The sequence below is a fragment of the Pleurodeles waltl genome, chromosome 4_2 (assembly GCF_031143425.1).
Source record: "Pleurodeles waltl isolate 20211129_DDA chromosome 4_2, aPleWal1.hap1.20221129, whole genome shotgun sequence".
In the NCBI taxonomy this organism is placed as follows: Eukaryota; Metazoa; Chordata; class Amphibia; order Caudata; family Salamandridae; genus Pleurodeles; species Pleurodeles waltl.
This window is the reverse complement of record NC_090443.1, coordinates 10,524,143-10,543,561: the sequence shown is the minus strand read 5'-3', so window position 1 is coordinate 10,543,561 and position 19,419 is coordinate 10,524,143.

The following is a 19,419-nucleotide window of genomic DNA, read 5'->3' as shown; positions in this document are numbered from 1 at the left end:
GTCCCATTGAAAAGCCCACATATGCCATCTGGCATGTGTCACTAGCAGGATGCAGGACGCCATGAGGCCCTGCAGCCTCTGAGTTGTTTTCACCGAAAGCCAGGATAGAGGCTGAAACATCAGAATCATAGCATGAATATTCTTGATTCGCTTTTTGGGAGGATAGGTCCGAAACTGCACTGTGTCCAGAACAGCCCCGATTAAACGGAGCATCTGATAGGAAGTCAAGTGAGACTTTGGCATGTTTATAGTGAACCTCAATGTATGCAGGAGGTTCGCCTTAGTCTGAAGGTGGGAGACAACTTTCTGGGGCGTGTCTGCCTTCAACAGCCAGTCATCGAGATAGGGGAAGACCGAAACCCCTAACCTGCACAGATGAGCTGCAACCACCGCCATCACTTTCGTGAACACCCGAGGGGTGCTGGTAAGGCCCAAAGGGATCACAGTAAATTGAAAGTGCTCGTGATCTACTAGGAATCGTAGACAGTACCCGTGGGCAGGCAGGATGGGAATATGGAAACAAGCACCCTGCAAGTATAACGCTACCATCCAGTCTCCTGGGTCTAAGGCAGACAAGACTTGAGCCAGAGTGATCATTTTGAACTTCTTCTTGCAGAACAGAATGAGGGCCCGAAGGTCTAGGATAGGACATAAGTCTTTGCCTTTTTTGGGCACCAGAAAGTAGCAGGAATAACAACTACAACCTACTTCTGGCACAGGGACACTCTCTATGGCATCTTTGGCGAAGAGAGCCGTGACTTTCTAGCAGAGAATTGCCAGATGATCATCTGGTAAGGGGCCGTAAGATGGAGGCATGGCCGGTGGGGATTACCCCCTTTGTATGATATGCAAAACCCACCTGTCTGTCGTGATGGTCTCCTAGTGGGGCAGGTGAATGCGAATCCTGCCACCAACTGGTATATGAGGGTGGGTACTGACTAGGAAGGTTTGGAGGCTGCACCAGGGTGGAGTGGGCAAACCTGTGTTTTCCTGTCCCATGGGCCTGCAGGATTCTGCATCCCCGGTGGCTGTAAAAGGGACCCAACAGGAAGCCCGTTCCGTTGCCACGAAAGGGGCAAAATATGGACTGTTGGTGGTGAGGTGAAACAGAGAGGCCAAGGGATCGAGCCATAGCCCGGCACTCAAACCTCTCATGCGCTGAGTCCGCCTTGTCCCCAAAGAGACAGGTGCCATCAAAGGGCATGTCCATGAGGGTCTGTTGGACATTTCCTGGAAAAACAGATGCCCTCAACCAGGCATGGCTCCTCAAGGCCACCGTCAACGCATCTCATTTACCTGTAGAATTGGTTATGTCCATTTCACAGGGAATGGTGAACTTAGCTGCATCTCTCCCATCAGCAAAGGCTTGGGAGATGTTAGCCCGGGTCTTCTCCAGGATCTGCGGCAGAACTTGCACAACCGTATCCCACAAGCAGTGGTTAAAGCAGCACAAAAGGCATGCAGTGCTCACCGACCGCAACGCCAGACTGGAGGAAGAAAACCTCATCTTCTTACCAAGTTCGTCTTTGATTCTCTATCCGGGGGAGTGGAAAGTAATGCACCAGATGACAATGATGCCTGGATGAAAAGGCTCTCAGGTGAGGGGTGTTGGGCCAGGAATTTAGGGTCGTTTGGAGCACGCTGATGGGGGCGAGCAATTCTACTGTTTACAGGAGCCCATGTTCTGGGTCTGGACCAAGTACCCGGAAGGACATCAATAAGGGCTTAATTGAAGGGGAGGCTCGGCGGTAGAAGCCCCAGCTTGAAGCACCTCCGTCAGGAGATTCGTCCTGACCGCTACAGTGGACAGCTCCATGTCAATGACCTCAGCCACCCTACTGACCACAACAGAATAAGAGGTTCCCTCCACCGTAGCCACGGTAGGAGGAGAATGCATGCCAGCATCTGGAGAAGTATCCAGACCATTAGCTTCACCCTATTTCTGTGCCCAGTCCAAATCAGGGTTATCTAGCTGGTATTCTAAAGGGTCCAGCGTCCCCTCCTATCCTTCCTTGTATTTGTACCCATAGTAATAAGGGTCCAAACCCAATCTGGGGTGAGAACCACATCGAAGTCAGAAGCAGCGTCGGCAGGTGCCGTTCTTTCTCCGGGTCATCGTGGGTAAGAATTGGGTCAACATTGATCGTGTGCACCACCAATGTCAGAAGCACTGATGACCTAGCTGGTGTCGGGGAAGGTCGCGATGGCACGACCAGGGTCAGCAAGGATCCGGAGGGACCACTGGGGGCAGAGGCCAAAGACGCTGGCGTGGAACCAAAAGGGCCCTCATATGAACCCCTAGGCCTCGAAGGTGCCACAGAAGGGTCAGAATGACCAAATATGAGGCACATGGCCTCAAAACACATTGAGTTTGGCAAGGGTCGCCCTGGCTCACGGAAAACTGGGGAGGTGCGGAGCACAGCAAGGACACTCCTCCCACGTCGCATCGGCTGAGCGATGCGGTGAAGTTGGAAAATGCCTGGCCTTCTTTAACGACTTCTTTCTCTGACCTGAATGACACGAATATTATGATGATGAGTGGTGGTGACTCCGCGAACAGTCTCAAGACACTCCTCATGAGTGACACCATGAACGATGCAGAGTCGAGCGTCGGGCCTTCATGAGCTTTAGGGACCGCTCCCTCAAAGCCTTCGGGTGCATGGCCTGGCACTCAAAGCACAACTTCGGGTTGCACTACAAACACAAACGGACCGGATGCCGATCTGTCCCAGACATCATATGGGGACAGGCCTCGCAAGGCTTGAACCCGTTCTTCGGGGACATCATGAGGCGCCAAGGGTCAACACAAAAAACAGACAAAAGGGTCCAATACACTTAAAAAATTAACAGGGTATCTCTTCTCCACATCAGCGTGTGGCACAGAAAAGAACAGACGTCACTACGCCGATTTCCTCAAGTAGTGGAACTAAAATGTTGTGGATGATTGCATGGCAAAGTAGTGGCTTATGGAAGGTAGGTATCCATACACAGACTTTTGAAAGGTTTCTCTAATGGAAGGTAAACCTCAGTCAATTTCGAAGTACTTAACTTTTGTATGATACAACAAGATACAAGTAGGAAAATACAGGTCTGGTTGAGATGGGAACTGGGGGCAGCAAACAACACTCTACAGCCTTTTCCCCTGCTTAGGTCAGACTTTAGAAGGACAACATGGTTGAGCCTTTTTTGGGCGTTTCAGGTATGAAATCACTAAGTGTCCTTTTCACCCTTGCTACGTTCTCCAGAACATATGAAGTGGAGGCTGCCGCTTCTGTAACAGTAAGACTTTCAATAACAGGCAAAAGAAAGTGATGGAAAAACACAAGACTTCATGTGGTTGTCTGATGAGGAACAAAATACGCAATGTACTTTACCCTCTGGATTTGGAGGATAAACAATTTCTAGTACCAAGAAGTTTTATGACTCACATTGTATGGATGAAAAAACTGGTTCTTATCCAGTCCGTCCCAATGAAATCAGGTGATCAGAAGATGAGCTGGAATCCAAAGGCACCTAACAGTGACCTGTAGCCTCGGAGTTCTGAGCAGTATCCACCAACTGATAGGGAGTAAGAACCGCAAGTCCTTAGGAGTCACAAAACCTATTGGTCCTTGAGGTGGGCAGAAGACTTTAGTAGGAGTGTGAACCTCTGGGGCCATGTGTAGGAAGTTGGCTCTGTGTATACTATTTCAAAGTATGAAATAGTCTGCACAAATCCCAAGGTTTCCCCTTACAGGTAAGAAGGTGGCAAAATCAGATAATACTAATGCACTATTTGTGGGAGTGTGGTCGAGCAGTAGGCTTATCAGAGAGTACTCTTAAGCATTTGTTGTACACACACAGGCAATAAATGAGGAACAAAGACTTACTCCAGTCCAATAGGTTTTTATATTGAAAAATATTTTCATAGTTTATTTTAAGAACCACAGGTACAAGATTTACAGTTAACACTTTAAATGTAAGGTACTTCACTTAGATACTTTAGGAACTTTGAATAAAAGCACTATCATATACAGTGTTTGCAAAAATGGCAATAAGCTATTTTCAAAATGGACAGTGCAAAAATCAACAGTTGCTGGGGGAGGTAAGTAAAGGTTAGATTAGGAGGAAAGTAAAACACTTTCAAGTCTCAGTTCTGGGGCATAGGCAGCCCACCGTTGGGGGGTTCAAGGCAACCCCAAAGTTACCACACCAGCAGCTCAGGGCCAGTCAGGTGCAGATGTCAAAGTGGTGCCCAAAACACATAGGTGCCTATGGAGAACAGGGGTGCTCTGGTTCCAGTCTGCCAGCAATTTAGTACCTGCGTCCTTAGGGGCAGACTGGGGGGGGGATGGAGGGGGGGGAAGGGAGGGAGGATTGGGTGCACAAGTAGGCATACAAAATACACCCTCGGCAGCACAGGGCCAGCCGGGTGCAGTGTGCAAAGCAGGCGTCTGGTTTCAATGGAGGGACCTGGGGGTCACTCTAGTGGTGCAGGCAGGCACAGGGGGTGGTTCTTGGGACAGCCACCACCTGGACAAGGGAGAGGGTCACCTGGGGGTCACTCCTGCGCTGAAGTTTGGTTCCTTCAGGTCCTGGGTGCTGAGGGTGCAGTGTTGGTTCCAGGCGCCGGACCCTTGTTGGAGGTCGCGGTCAGGGGGCGCTTCTGGATTCTCTGCAGGCATCGCTGTGGGGGCTCAGGGAGGGGTCGTCTCTTGTCACTCACTGGCTCGCAGACACCGGGTAGTCCTCCCTGTAGTTTTTGTTCTCTGGATCTTGAGCCGGGGGCGTCGGGTGCAGAGTGTGAAGTCTCACACTTCCGGCGGGAAACGTGAAGTCTTTGAAAGTTGCTTCTTTGTTGCAAAGAAGTAGCTGGTTTTGAACAGGGCCGTTGTTCAAGGGAGTTTCTTGGTCCTTTAATCCAGGGCAGTCCTTTGAGGCTTCAGAGGTCGCTGTTCCCTGATGGATGCGCCGCTGGTTGTTGGTTTTCAAAGTTGGAGACAGGCCGGTAGGGCTGGGGATAAAGCAGTTGTGGTCGCCAGTCTTCTCTGCAGGCTTGTAGGTCAGCGGTCCTCCTCGTTTCTTCAGGTTGCAGGAATCTAGTTTCCTAGGTTCTGGAGTGCCCCTAAATACTAAATTTAGGGGTGTGTTTAGGTCTGGGAGGGCAGTAGCCGATGGCTACTGTCCTGGAGGGTGGCTACACCCTCTTTGTGCCTCTTCCCTGTGGGGAGGAGGGCACATCCCTAATCCTATTGCCCCTAATGCCCATTGCTTCACAGCTTGTGTGCTGGTGGGGAGAAAATGACTAAGTCGACATAGGACTCCCCTCAGAGTGCCATGCCTACCTCCCACTGCCTGTGGCATAGGTAAGTCACCCCTCTATCAGGCCTTACAGCCCTAAGGCAGGGTGCACTCTACCACAGGTGAGGGCATAAGTACTATGCCCATACAGTGGCCAAGCAAAACCTTAGACATTGTAAGTGCAGGGTAGCCATAAGAGTATATGGTCTGGGAGTTGGTCAAACATGAACTCCACAGTTCCATAATGGTAACACTGAAATCTGGGAAGTTTGGTATCAAACTTATCAGCACAATAAATGCACACTGATGCCAGTGTGCAATTTATTGTAACATACACCCAGAGGGCATCTTAGAGATGCCCCCTGAATGCCAACCAGAATTCTAGTGTAGGCGGACTAGTTTTTGCCAGCCTGCGACAGACCAGACATGTTGCTGGCCAGGAACAAAGCCTGTACTGGGTGGAAGTGCTTCTCACCTCCCCCTGCAGGAACTGTTAACACCTGGAGGTGAGCCTCAAAGGCTCACCCCTTTTGTTACAGCACCACAGGGCATCCCAACTAGTGGAGATGCCCGCCCCTCCGGCCACTGCCCCTACTTTTGGCGGCAAGGCTGGAGGAGATAATGAGGAAAACAAAGAGGAGCCACCCACCAGTCAGGACAGCCCCTAAGGTGTCCTGAGCTGAGGTGACCCCTGCCTTTAGAAATCCTCCATCTTGAGTTTGGAGGATTCCCCAATAGGATTAGGGATGTGCCCTCCTCCCCACTGCAAAGAGGCACAAAGAGGGTGTAGCCACCCTCCAGGACAGTAGCCATTGGCTACTGCCCTCCCAGACCTAAACACACCCCTAAATTCAGTATTTAGTGGCTCCCCAGAACCTGGGAAACTAGATTCCTGCAACCTAAACCAAGAAGGACTGCTGACCTGAAGCCCTGCAGACAAGACGGAGACGACAACTGCGTTCGACCCAGCCGTACTGGCCTGTCGCCGGACTCAAAAAAAACTGCAACAGCGACGCATCCGACAGGGACCAGCGACCTCTGAAGCCTCAGAGGACTGCCCTGAACCTAAGGACCAAGAACCTCCTGTGAACAGGAGCCCTGTTCAAAACCAGCTACTTATTTGCAACAAAGAAACAACTTCCAAAGATTGCACATTTCCTGCCAGGAAGCGTGAGACACTACACTCTGCACCAGACGTCCCCGGCTCGAGATGCAGAGAACCAACACCACAGAGAGGACTCCCCGGCGACTGCAAGCCTGTGAGTAGCCAGAGACGACCCCCCTGGGCCCCCACAGTGACCCCTGCAGAGAGAATACAGAGGCTCCCTCTGACCACGACTGCCTGTAACAAGGGACCAGACGCCTGGAACCAACACTGCACGCGCAGCCCCCAGGACCTGAAGGAATCTAACCTCAGTGCAGGAGCGACTCCCAGGTGACCCTCTGCCGAGCCCACCCAGGTGGTGGCTGTCCTGAGAAGCCCCCGCCGAGCCTGCCTGCAACGCTAGAGTGACCCCCCCCCCCCGGTTCCTCCATTGTTTTCAACCTAAAAACCGATGCCTGCTTTACTCACTGCACCCGGCCGCCCCTGTGCCACTGAGGGTGTACCTTGTGTGCCTTCTCGTGTCCCCCCCCGGTGCTCTACAAAACCCCGTGGTCTGCCCCCCAGAGGACGCAGATACCTGCTGGCAGACTGGAACCGGAGCACCCCTGTTCCCCATAGACGCCTATGTGTTTTGGATACCTCTTTCCTGTGCACGTGACTAGCCCTGAGCTGCTGGTGTGGTAACTTTGGGGTTGCCTTGAAACCCCAATGGTGGGCTGCCTATGCCCCAAACTTGAGACTTGTAAGTGTCTGTCTTATCTCCAAAACTAACCTTTACTTACCTCCCCCAGGAACTGTTGATTTTTGCACTGTGTCCACTTAAAATAGCTTATTGCCATTTCTACAAAGACTGTACATGATATTGTGTTTATTCAAAGTTCCTAAAGTATCTATGTGAAGTACCTTGCATTTAAAGTGTTTGATGTAAATCTTGAACCTGTGGTTCTTAAAATAAACTAAGAAAAGCTATTTTTCAATATAAAAACCTATTGGCCTGGAGTAAGTCTTTGAGTGTGTGTTCCTCATTTATTGCCTGTGTGTGTACAACAAATGCTTAACACTACCCTCTGATAAGCCTACTGCTCGACCACACTACTACAAAATAGAGCATTAGAATTATCTCTTTTTGCCACTATCTTACCTCTAAGGGGAACCCTTGCACTCTGTGCACACTACTTCTCAATTTGAAATAGTATATACAGAGTCAAGGTCCTACATATATGTACTCCCTTAAACATACACTGCAACCTGCCCATGAGGCTACCAAGAGCCTACCTTCGGGGTGCCTGACAAGTAGTAAAAAGGGAAGGTTTAGGCCTGGCAAGTGGGTAAGCTTGCCAAGTCGAATTGGCAGTTTAAAACTGCACACACTGACACTGTAGTGGCAGGTCCGAGCCATGGTTACAGGGCTACTAATGTGCTGCAGGCCCACTAGTAGCATTTGATTTACAGTCCCTGGGCAACTCTAGTGCACTTTACTAGGGACTTACCAGTAAATCAAATATGACACTCATGGATAAACCAAACGGTACAAGCTCTATAGGGAGCACTTGCGCACTGATTAGAAGTGGTGAAGTGCACAGACAATAAACCGTCAAAAACGGACCAGAAAAATATTGTAGGAAGGCAGCAAAACGTTTGGGGATAACCCTGCAAAAAGGGCCATTTCCAATATCACACCTGCAGGAGCTGATGGTGAGCCTCAAAGGCTGAAGCCTCTTGTTACAGTGCCATGGGGCACTCCAGCTAGTGGAGTTGTCCGCACACAGACAAAGCCCCACTTTTGGCAGCAAGGTGATCAGGAAAATTATGGAAAGCAGGGAGGAGTGACCCCCCCAAAACTCACCCCTCCCCCTGCCATCTAAAGCTAGGGCCATCCCTAGGGTGTCCAGAGCGGAGGTTGCCCCCCCCCCTTCCTGCAGAATCATCCATCTTAGTTTGGAGAACAGAAACCAATAGGGTTAGGTTTGCGTCCCCCTCCCCAAAGGTAGTGGACACAAGAACAGGGTGTAGCCACCCTCTGGGACAGTAGCCATTGGCTACTGCCCTCTGACCCCTGTAACCCCCCTAAATCCAGGATTTAAGGGCTTACCTGAACCCAGCTCATGAGATTCAGGCTGACCTGACAAGAAAGAAGGACTGCTGAGCTGAACCCCCAGCAGAGAAGACAACGACAACTGACTGCCTCAAAAAACCTGCACAAAAACAGTGAGGCATCCAGCGGGGCCAGCCACCTCGACCAAGTTATAGAAGTCTGTCCTGCACCCAAAAGGACCAAGAACTGCAGTGGACAGTGGCCCTGTCCAAGAAGGAAACATCCAGGGACTCTGGCACACCTCCAGACACGCGAGTCCTGACCACCCTGCACCAGACATCCTACGGCCGGTGACCACGTGGCCCAACCAGCTAAAGAATCATCAGGTGATTGTGAGCAAGTGCCCACCCTGGGTTGACCTTTCGACCCCCCCACAAAGATGCCTACAGAGGGAAGACCGAGGACCCCGACCCCTGAACGCGAAAGCACTGGATGAATATACCCGCACTGTGAGAGACTGGCACCTTATTGCAGTACTCCCCCACATTTTTGCCTGGTTTCCGAATGCAACTTGGACTGGAGTGCACTGGGATCCTGCTAACTAGGTTCCCGGTACCAGTGTTCTTTCCCTAAAACATTTTAAAAGTGATTGGATACATCTTTAGCTATCACTACAAGTCCCTAGTAAAAAGGTACTTAGGTACCCAGGGCATGCAGTACTTTGGATAAGCCCCTGGTGGCAGTGGCACTGATTGTGACAACCTCAAGGGACATGCATCAAGATGTGCACAGCACTGTCATAGCAGACAGTCTCCTGCTGCAAACCTAAAATACAAACTCTACTTGGCACACTACCTGTGTGCCCGGTCCACCGTACACTGCATTAACTATGGGTAAGACACCCCTATAGCAGGCCTTACAGACCTTAGGCAGGATACTCCATACTATATGTGAGGGCACAGCTGAATGAGCAGTATGTTCCCACCGTGTCCCTGGCAAACCTGGGATATAGTGAGCGAATAGAGCTGCCATTTTAATGTATGTGCTGGACACTGGCCAACACGAGATTCCCAGCAAAATAATGGCTACTCTGAACCCTGGGTTGTTTGGTATCAAACCACTCCGAATGATAAATTCAAACTGGTACCAGTACTGGATTTATAATAAAATGCACCCAGGGATCACCTTAGAGGTGTCCCCTGCAAAAGCCAACTATCCTGGCATATTTTCTGACTGGTTTCATCCAGCCTGCCACACCCACACAGTCCATATACAAACCTTGGTGGAGAGCCCAGTCTCCCTGGTTCGTAAACCAATGCCCTCCCTTGGTGGAGGAGCTAACCACCCACTCCCCCAGGAACGTGCAAAACCCCGGTAGTGAGCTTCAAAGGGCTACAGCCCCTGAAACTGGAGCCTCCAGGCCTGCTGCTAGCATCTGAGGGGTTGCCACTTTGCAAAACACCCACTTTTTGAGTGAGCAAAGGTGGGAAACCACACAAAGATTAGGAGTGGCGGCCTAGCATGCACCACCTCTAAGGTGTTGTCTGCGAAGTGGACCCTCAAATTTAGTTTCCTCTATCTTGAAATGAAGGAAACTAGCCAATCAAGTTTAGGGAAGTCACCCTTCCCAAAGGAAGTGGACACTAAAGTGGGTGGAGCCACCCATAGGTAAGTGTCCCATTGGACATTACCAGGTTTCCCCTAGAACGCCCACTAAATTCTGTATTTATTGGACATCCCTAGAACAAGAAATCAGATTTCAAAATACAAAGAAGACCTGCACCAAAGAAGATCCAAAGCAAAAGAACTACAGACCTGTTGCACAAGAAAAGGCACCAAACCCTGCCTGCTGCACCCAGGACCTGCAAATTGCTGCTGTGGAGGAGCTGGACACTGGACCGAGCCCGAGAAACCCAGGTAATATCCAGGCTTAAAGAATCACCCCAGATATCCCTTTTGAGTGGAGGCACCACTCAAAAACCAAGCAAGATCCAATAAGCCAGTGAAGGTCGCTTCACTGGCTGGCCGATATGTCCACAACCGGAATTTGCAGCCGGACCCCACAACACACTAACTACCGTCCCGGACGTGACCTACAAGTGTGCCAAGATTGGTGGCACTGTGCCCTCCAGTGGCCGAGTTACGCCAATTCCCTGGGACAACCTCAAACCAGCTCCCCAAGAGCTGGAGGATCCCGTAGAGGGACTTTAATAACACCCTGGGACCTACCACCAGAATGCTCACAGTGTCCTGTAAGCAGCCAGAGAGACTCACCTCCAAAAGGACTCAGTTGCGCACAGCTCTGGATCTCACCCCGCATCCGGCCGCTCTGCGCCCGCAACAAGGAACCAGCTGTCCTCCACTGATCCCCAAACCCTTGCGACCTCGACAGCCCAAGGGGACCCCGAGAAACCATCTTTTCCAAGTGGCCCCTACAGGTGGCCATGTGCCAAAAGCGTTTCCTACACTGCTCCCGCCGGAAATGGGAGCCGCAAGAGGCTCTCCGGCTGGTGCAAGGTGCCTACTGACTGCTGCGACCACCCTGCAAAAAAAAAAAAAAAAAAAAAAAAACACAAGAGACTGGTAACTTAATTGTACGATTTTGAATGGTAACTGTACATTGATTCCAATGATGCGTAATTATGGGCAGAAAGACTAACTTTATTACAACTTTTAAAACTAATATCTAAAAAAGTATTTGAAAGATCTTGGTCTTAAAAATTAAATAAAACTGAAGTATTTTTATAAACTCTGGTCTTGAGTTATTTATTGAGTGCATGTGCTGCATGATTGGTTTTGTGAGCACAACAAATGCTTAGTACATCTCCTGGATTAGTCTAACTGCTCGACCAGCTACCTTAAAAATTGTAGCATTAAGTGGTCTAATTTTTGCTCATGGAAACCAAAGTGTGCTCGCCTGGACCCACTGCATAGTGTGCCTAGTTTTGCACACTGCATAGAGGGGCCAGCCTCCTACAGATGCCTAAAAGACCACTGCACCCGCAGCCCCCAGAGAACCCGACCTCCAGCACAGGTACATTCCTCCCTGTCTAGCTTAGGGTTTGCTCCAGGGGACCCACTGGTCCTCACATGCAGCATCTGAGTGACCCCGGGGTCTCCTCACAGAGATCTATTGGAAAACCAATGCCTTGTTTGCATCCTGCACCCAGCTGCCATAGTGCCACTGAGGGTGTGCGTTTGATGCCTCCTTGTGGCCCCAATAGTGCCCCTCTAACCCTCCCCCTCCTACCCCCAGGTCTGCCCACCAAAGAACAGGTACTTATCTGCTGGGAGATCTGATTCAGAGTGCACCCTGTCTCCGTGGGAGCCCACTTTAAAATGGCTCAAATTTGACCTCTGCACCCGAACGGCCCAGTGTTGCTGGGAGCTTGGGGTTCACTTGAACCCCCAGCTGTGGACTTCCTAAGCCCCAGAGACTGAAACTGTTAAGTCAAGTACTTACCTCTAAAACTGTGCTTTAGTTTCTTCCCCAAGGATGTGTCCTGAAAATTGCAGTGTCAACATTTAAAATAGCTTTATTGGCATTTATTCAAAAACTGTATGCTATATGAATTCCATTCAAAGTATTATTATTGATATATATGTGAAATAATATCTATTGATGTAATTACATGCAAAGAGAATCTTGTGATTCTAGAAAAAAACAAAATTTATTTTTCTATATAAAAACCTATTGGTCTGTAGTTTAGTCATTAAGGGGGTCATTCTAAGTCTGGCGGGCGGCGGAGGCCGCCCGCCAGACTTCCCCCTCCGAAATACCGCTCCGCGGTCGAAAGACCGTGGAGGGTATTCTAAGTTTTTCCCTGGGCTGGCGGGCGGTCGCCAAAAGACCGCCCGCCAGCCCAGGGAAAAACTCCCTTCCCACAAGGATGCCGGCTCGTAATCGAGCCGGCGGAGTGGGAAGGTGCGACGGGTGCTGTTGCACCCGTCGCGTATTTCACTGTCTGCCAAGCAGACAGTGAAATACTTGTAGGGGCCCTCTTATGGGGGCCCCTGCAGTGCCCAGGCCAGTGGCATGGGCACTTCAGGGGCCCGCAGGGGCCCCGCGACCCCCCCTACCGCCATCCGGTTCCCGGCGGGCGGACCGCCGGGAACTGGATGGCGGTAGGGGGGGTCGGAATCCCCTCGGCGGCGCAGCTAGCTGCGCCGCCTTGGAGGATTCAATAGGGCAGCCGTACACTGGCGGGAGACCGCCAGTGTTGCCGGTCTGACCGCGGCTTTACCGCCGCGGTCAGAATGCCCTGCGGGGCACCGCCGGCCTGTCGGCGGTGCTCCCACCGACCCTGGCCCCGGCGGTCTAAGACCGCCGGGGTCAGAATCACCCCCTAAGTGTCTGCTTCTTCTATTGTGTCTGTGTGTAGAACAAATGCATTTGTAGTATCTACTTTAGCCTCTGGGGAACACCTGGAGTCTGTGTATGTCATTTTGATATAGTATATCAAGAGTGAGCTTCCTACAAAGGGGGACTGACTGAGTTGGCGAGGTAGCATGTTCCAGGTCTGTGCTGCGATGTAGGAAAAGGATCTCCCTCTGGCTGCATTGTTACCAATTCTAGGGGTGGCAGCAAGGGCAACTTGTGCAGAGCGGAGTTACCGGTCTCTGGGTCTGAGAGACTCAGTTGGTGCACGAGTCGCTGAGTCTGAGTGGCTCTGAGTGTGCGCATGAGTACCTCAGTGAGTGTGAGTGCTTGGGGATTCTCTGAGCAGGTCTGTGTGAGTTCACGAGTGCCTCTGTGGGTGTATTACTGGGTGCATGAGTATGTGAGTATTGTAGGAAGCAGCATATATAGTGAACCAAAACGAGGTACACTGCACAAAAAGTCAAAGCAATCAGAGGAACAAATTACATCCCAAATGCTCCTTTTTTCAGTAGTGTGGTCAAGCGACTCCTACGGTAAGTGACACACACTGAAAGAAATCACACCAATTTATAGCAATAACATGTACTTTTATATAAAGTCTGATATTTTGATTTATTAATTTTTACAGCTTGCAAAACTTGATACAGTGCATTTTTCAGATGTGGTAAAGTTATCCTATGAAGGAAGAACTAGCACTGCATACAGGTATAGTAAAGCGACTTACGTGATCAATCTCCTGGACTTCGTCCACACGGACCATTCACCTCAGGCAGCAGGGTGCATGAGTACAGCTCAGCGTCAAGTGCCCCATGTAAGTCTATGGGGACCGGTTTGGTCACAAAGTTGCTTGAGGGATGGATTGGGAGTCCACATCAGAGGAACCCACGTGGGTTTCGAACCTTGAGAGCCTTAGGCACGTAGTGACACCACCGATCCACTTCACCTCAGGCTGTGGGGTGCAGGTACAGTGGTGTTTTATCGCATCAGGTCTGGTGCTGGAGTTCCTTGTGGTTGTAAGGAGCCCCGCAGAACCAGTCTATAGGCATCGACTTGGGGTTTAGTCCGAACAAGCCAACAAGTGGCCTCAGGTCTCACGAGGCAGAGAGATGTGGGGACAGCCTTGGTCCTCTTCTCCTAGGCCCAGGGCAGACGGGTGCAGAGGTGTCCTGAGACATGGGGTCTTTGTCACTCCCATTTGCTAGGGGTCTGCAGAATCAGGCTGCAAACGCTGTCAGGAAGTCCACATAGGGCAAGCTCTGGGTAGGCTGTGTCTAGGGACCATGGTGACACCACTGGACCACTTCAACTCGGGCTAGGCAGCTCAGCTGCAGTGATGTTGCCCAGTGTTGGGTTTTTGGCAGTCAAGGTCCACATGGTTCTTCCTTGGGTGCCTGCAGATGCAGGGCAGCAGCTCCTGTAATCCAAAAGAGTTCTTCTTGGTGATTTGTGAAGCACGGACAGCGCTCCCTGATTTTTGGAACCTGCAGTGGCAGGACAGGTCAGATGCTCCTCAAGGGCCAGGCGCAGCAGGCTTGGCACCACGTCAGTCGTGCTTCTTAGGTCTATGGTTTTGCAGTCTTGTTGCACACTCCTTTTGTGTCATGGAAGAAAGTCAGAGAATCTGTGTAGGAAAGTGGCCTTGTTGACATGGTTGCCCCCCACTTTTTGTCTGATATTGGTGATAACTTGACAGAGCGTGATGGGATCCTGCTAACCAGGCCCCAGCACTAGTGTGCTTTCCCAAAACTGTAGCATTGTGTCCACACAACAGCACACCCTTGGTACACAGTTAAGTCCCTTGTAAAAAGTACCCACGGTACCAAGGGACCTGTTAACTGGAAAGTCCCCAAGTGCTGCAGCATGACTTATGCCACCCTGGGGACCACTCACCTAGCACATGCACATTGCCATTGCAGCTTGTGCGCGCTGGTGCTGAGAAAAAGGCAAATTCGACACTGCACCTCTCAGTGTGCCACACCACGAACCACTGCCGATGGTATACGTAAGTCAACACTCAAGCAGGCTTTACAGCCCTAAGGGAGGGTGCACTATACCATAGGTGAGGGCATACCTGCATGAACAATATGCCCCTAAGTGTCTAAGTCCATTCTTAGACATTGTAAGTCTAGTGGGGCCATATTAAGTATATGGGCTGGGAGTTTGTCATTATGAATTCCACAGATCCATAAACTAAAGTCTAGAATGTTTGGTATCAAACTTGTCAGCACAATAAACCCAAACTGATGCCAGTGCTGGTTTTATTGAAACATGCACTCAGAGGGCATCTTAGAGATGCTCCCTGTATTTACCCATTCCTTTAATGCAGGACTGACGGGTCTGCGCCAGCCTACCACGAACAGACAAGTTTCTGATTCCATGGGGTGAGAGCTTTTGTGCTCTCGTAGGCCAGAAACAAAGCAGACACTGTGTCCGTGCTTCACACCTCCACCCTGCAGGAATTCTAACACCTGGTGGTGAGCCTCAAATGACAAGGCTTCTTACCTAGAAGCAGGCCTGATTCTGAGTGCCCCCAGTCGCCATAGGTTCCCACTGTAAAACCCGGCAGCAACGTTGACCTCTGCATAAAGCCAGCCCCGTGTGGCTGGTGGAGGGTGCTTGGCACTAACTCAAACTCAGACCCATGGTATTATAACCCCCAGAGAATGGAACTGTAGGTCTGGTACTTACCGCCATAACTGTACTTTCTTTTATTCCCTACGGAACTGTTCCTGAAAATTGCAGTGTGTCAACTTTTAAAACATATTTGCTATATTCAAATAAGCCATTTATATTGCCAAATTAAAACAAATAGGTATTGATACATATTTTGGATACTTACTTGTAAATGTGCTTTCCTTGCAAATTGAATCTTGTGGTTCTAGAAATAAATGGACAAAAACAAGTTTTGGTATCTAAAAATAATTGCCCTGAAATTAGGGCTTTGAGAGCATGCTTCATTTATTACCTGTGTGTACAAAAAATGCTTTGCACTACCCTCTGATAAGCCTAACTGCTCGACCACAGTACAACAAAACAGTATTAGTATCATATTTGTTGCCTCTAAACTCTGGTGAATCCCTGTACAGACTATGGTGGTCATTCTGACCTCGGCGGTAAAAGGCGCCTACCGCCGGTCAGAAATCCTCCATAATCCCGCCGCGGTCGCGGAAACCCGCCACGGTCATTCTGACCCGCAGAAGGCAAACCTCCGAAAATCCGACAGCCACAACAGACCGCCAGACCAGCGGTCGGCGGAAAAGTGGAGGTGACAAAACCTCCACCGTCATGCCAACAGAAATACGCCCATGCCATTACGACCCACGAATCCACGCGGCGGTCTTTCAAACGCGGTATTCCATTGGCGGGACACACCGCCGCGGTCAGAATACACACAAACGAACAAAACTCAGCCACATTGGCCGATTTGAATACCACACACCTGATACACATACACACACCACTCCCACACACACAATACAATATAAAACACACACCCACATCACCCACAAACCCCTACGACCAAAAATTCTGAAAGAAGGCCAGAGCGAGACACCACCATCCACAAACTAGCAGCCACAGCCACTCAACACCATCACCCACACACTATCCACACACAAAACAACACACACCACCACACTCAACACACTTAACTACACATACTCCACCCCACACATCATACACACCACCCCATGGCACCCCAAAGACACCCCCGCTTCTCAGACGAAGAACTCAGGGTCATGGTGGAGGAAATCGTTCGGGTAGAGCCCCAGCTGTTCGGCACACAGATCCAATACACCAGCATTGCCCGGAGGACGGAGCTATGGCAGAGGATTGTCGACAGGGTCAACGCTGTGGGACAGCACCCCAGAAATCGGGAAGACATCAGGAAGCGATGGAACGACCTACGGGGGAAGGTGCGTTCCATGGTATCCAGGCACAACATCGCCGTGCAGAAGACTGGCGGAGGACCCCCACCTCAACCCCCACAATTTACAACATGGGAGGAGGAAGTCTTGAACATCCTGCATCCTGACGGCCTCGCAGGAGTCGGCGGAGGAATGGATACTGGTAAGTTGAAGCTTCACTACTGCTTCCCCCCCACCTGCATGCCAAATCATACCCCAACCCTCACCCCCATCCTCGAACCCCACCCTCACCCCCACCCCCATCCTCACCCCCACCCCCACCACCATCCTCACCCCACCACCATCCTCACCCCCACCCCCAGCACACCTATTCCCTGCCAATGTCTCACCATCACAACCCACACATCCAAAAACCTAGGCCTGCATGCGTCCACTAAGCATGGACACCCATCACCAAAGCAAGCCCAATGCATATACACATCCCCCCCACAAGCCACCCTCACCAAAGCCCCCACACACGAATGCCAGCACTTGGGGACACGGGAACCCACAGATACACCCATATGCCACACATTGAAACTATAACCATACCTCTATACCCCTGCAGGACCCGACCGTCAACACACCGCCGCGGAGGGCCCAGAATTCTCCACACCCCCCACCCAAGAGGCCGTCAGCGATGACAGCAGCTCTGTCGACCTGGACACCGATGACCAGCCCGGACCATCGGGGACCTCTGGACAGTCGGTTCCCCTCACACAGGCCCAGGCCACTACAGACCCAAACCCCTCTGGGAACACCAGCACAGCTCCCACCCAGCGGGCCCATGCCTCTGTCTCCATGGCGCGTCAATCTGCGGTGTGTCTACCACTACAGGGCACCCAGGATAACCCACCACCCCAACAACAACAGGGACCTGGGGGCAGTGGTAGTGGGCACACCGGCCAGGGGGCAGAGGCCCAGGGAAACAGGGCAACTTGGAGGGCAGCAGTGCGACAGGGGGGGGACGGGCCCAGGGAACCCACTCTCCACGAGGCCCTCACCACCATCATGGGAGCATACAACCGCTCCCAGGAGACGATGGCGACGGTACTGGCCCGGTTCCAGGAGATCCAGGTACTGCAGGAGGAACACTATCGGGGGTACAGGGAGGACATCAGAGCCCTCACCTCCACCCTGGTTACCATGGTAGGGCTGCTGCAGGACCTCATCAACACCAGGACGGACACTCAACAACACCCAAGGGCCCCTGCCACTAGCCTGGACCAAGAACAGCCAACCACCTCCGCCGGCGCTAGTGGACAGGAGGCCCCCGCACAGCAGCAGCCCACCAGACCCCCACCTCCTGCAGGAGAAGAACCACCCCGCAAGAGGGCCCTGAGATCTCGCAAGAAGACAGAGTAGGATGTCAAGACCCCCGCCAGCAAAGGATACCACCTGATGTCATCCCACTGTCCCACATTGTCACCCTGTCCATCCTTGAACTGCCCATGCTCCATCTCTCCACAGGCCTCTGGACAATGCACCTGTGTGACTGTTACTCTGGACTCTGCCATGGACATTCCTTCACCATAGCCCCCACCCACTTGAAACCACCCATCCCATTTTGAGCACTTAAATAAACACCTATTTTGCACAAAACTATCTGGAGTCTGGCTGTGATTTCAAAATATTGTAATTGACATGACAGTGCAAATATGTCCTTGTACATAGTGAAGTCAACAAACAGCTGCCACAAAGCTGTAGTCCATGGGGAAACGAAGCACAGGACTCGTAGTGGGGACCCCAGATCTGAAATAGGGAGGGAAAAGCCACAACTCAGTCATCATACACTGGGGCAAATAGACAGGCAGCAGAGATGCAGGAGAGTAGTTCACATTTACTAAATTATCTTTGAATTGTTACCTGTGTCCTATTGGAAGTACTGTTCAATGATTCTGTCCCTGTTGTCTGTTTCAGCCCCGTCGTCTTCCTCCTCGTCACTCTCCTCAGGTTCCACCGCTGCCACAACACCACCGTCTCGACCATCCTCCTGCAGGAAAGGCACCTGGCGGCGCAAAGCCAGGTTGTGAAGCATGCAGCAGGCCACGATGATGTGACACACCTTCTTAGGTGAGTACATTAGGGATCCACCTGTCATATGCAGGCACCGAAACCTGGCCTTTAGGAGGCCAAAGGTGCGTTCGATCACCCTCCTAGTACGCCCATGGGCCTCATTGTACCGTTCCTCTGCCCTGGTCCGGGGATTCCTTACTGGGGTCAGTAGCCACGACAGGTTGGGGTACCCAGAGTCCCCCGATAGCCATACACGGTGTCTCTCTAGCTGTTCCATCACGTAAGGGATGCTGCTATTCCTCAGGATGTAGGCGTCATGCACTGACCCTGGGAATTTGGCATTTACATGCGAGATGTACTGGTCAGCCAAACACACCACCTGGATGTTCATTGAATGGTAACTTTTTCTGTTCCTGTACACCTGCTCCCTGTCTCTTGGGGGAACCAAAGCCACATGGGTCCCATCAATGGCACCAATGACGTTGGGAATATGTCCAAGGGTGTAGAAATCACCCTTCACTGCAGCCAATTCGCCCACCTCAGGGAAAATGATGTAGCTCCTCACGTATTTCATCAGGGCAAACAACACTCTGGATAACACCTTCGAAAACATGGGCTGAGACATCCCAGAAGCAATTCCCACTGTTGTCTGAAATGAACCACTTGCCAAGAAATGGAGTACTGACAGGACCTGCAC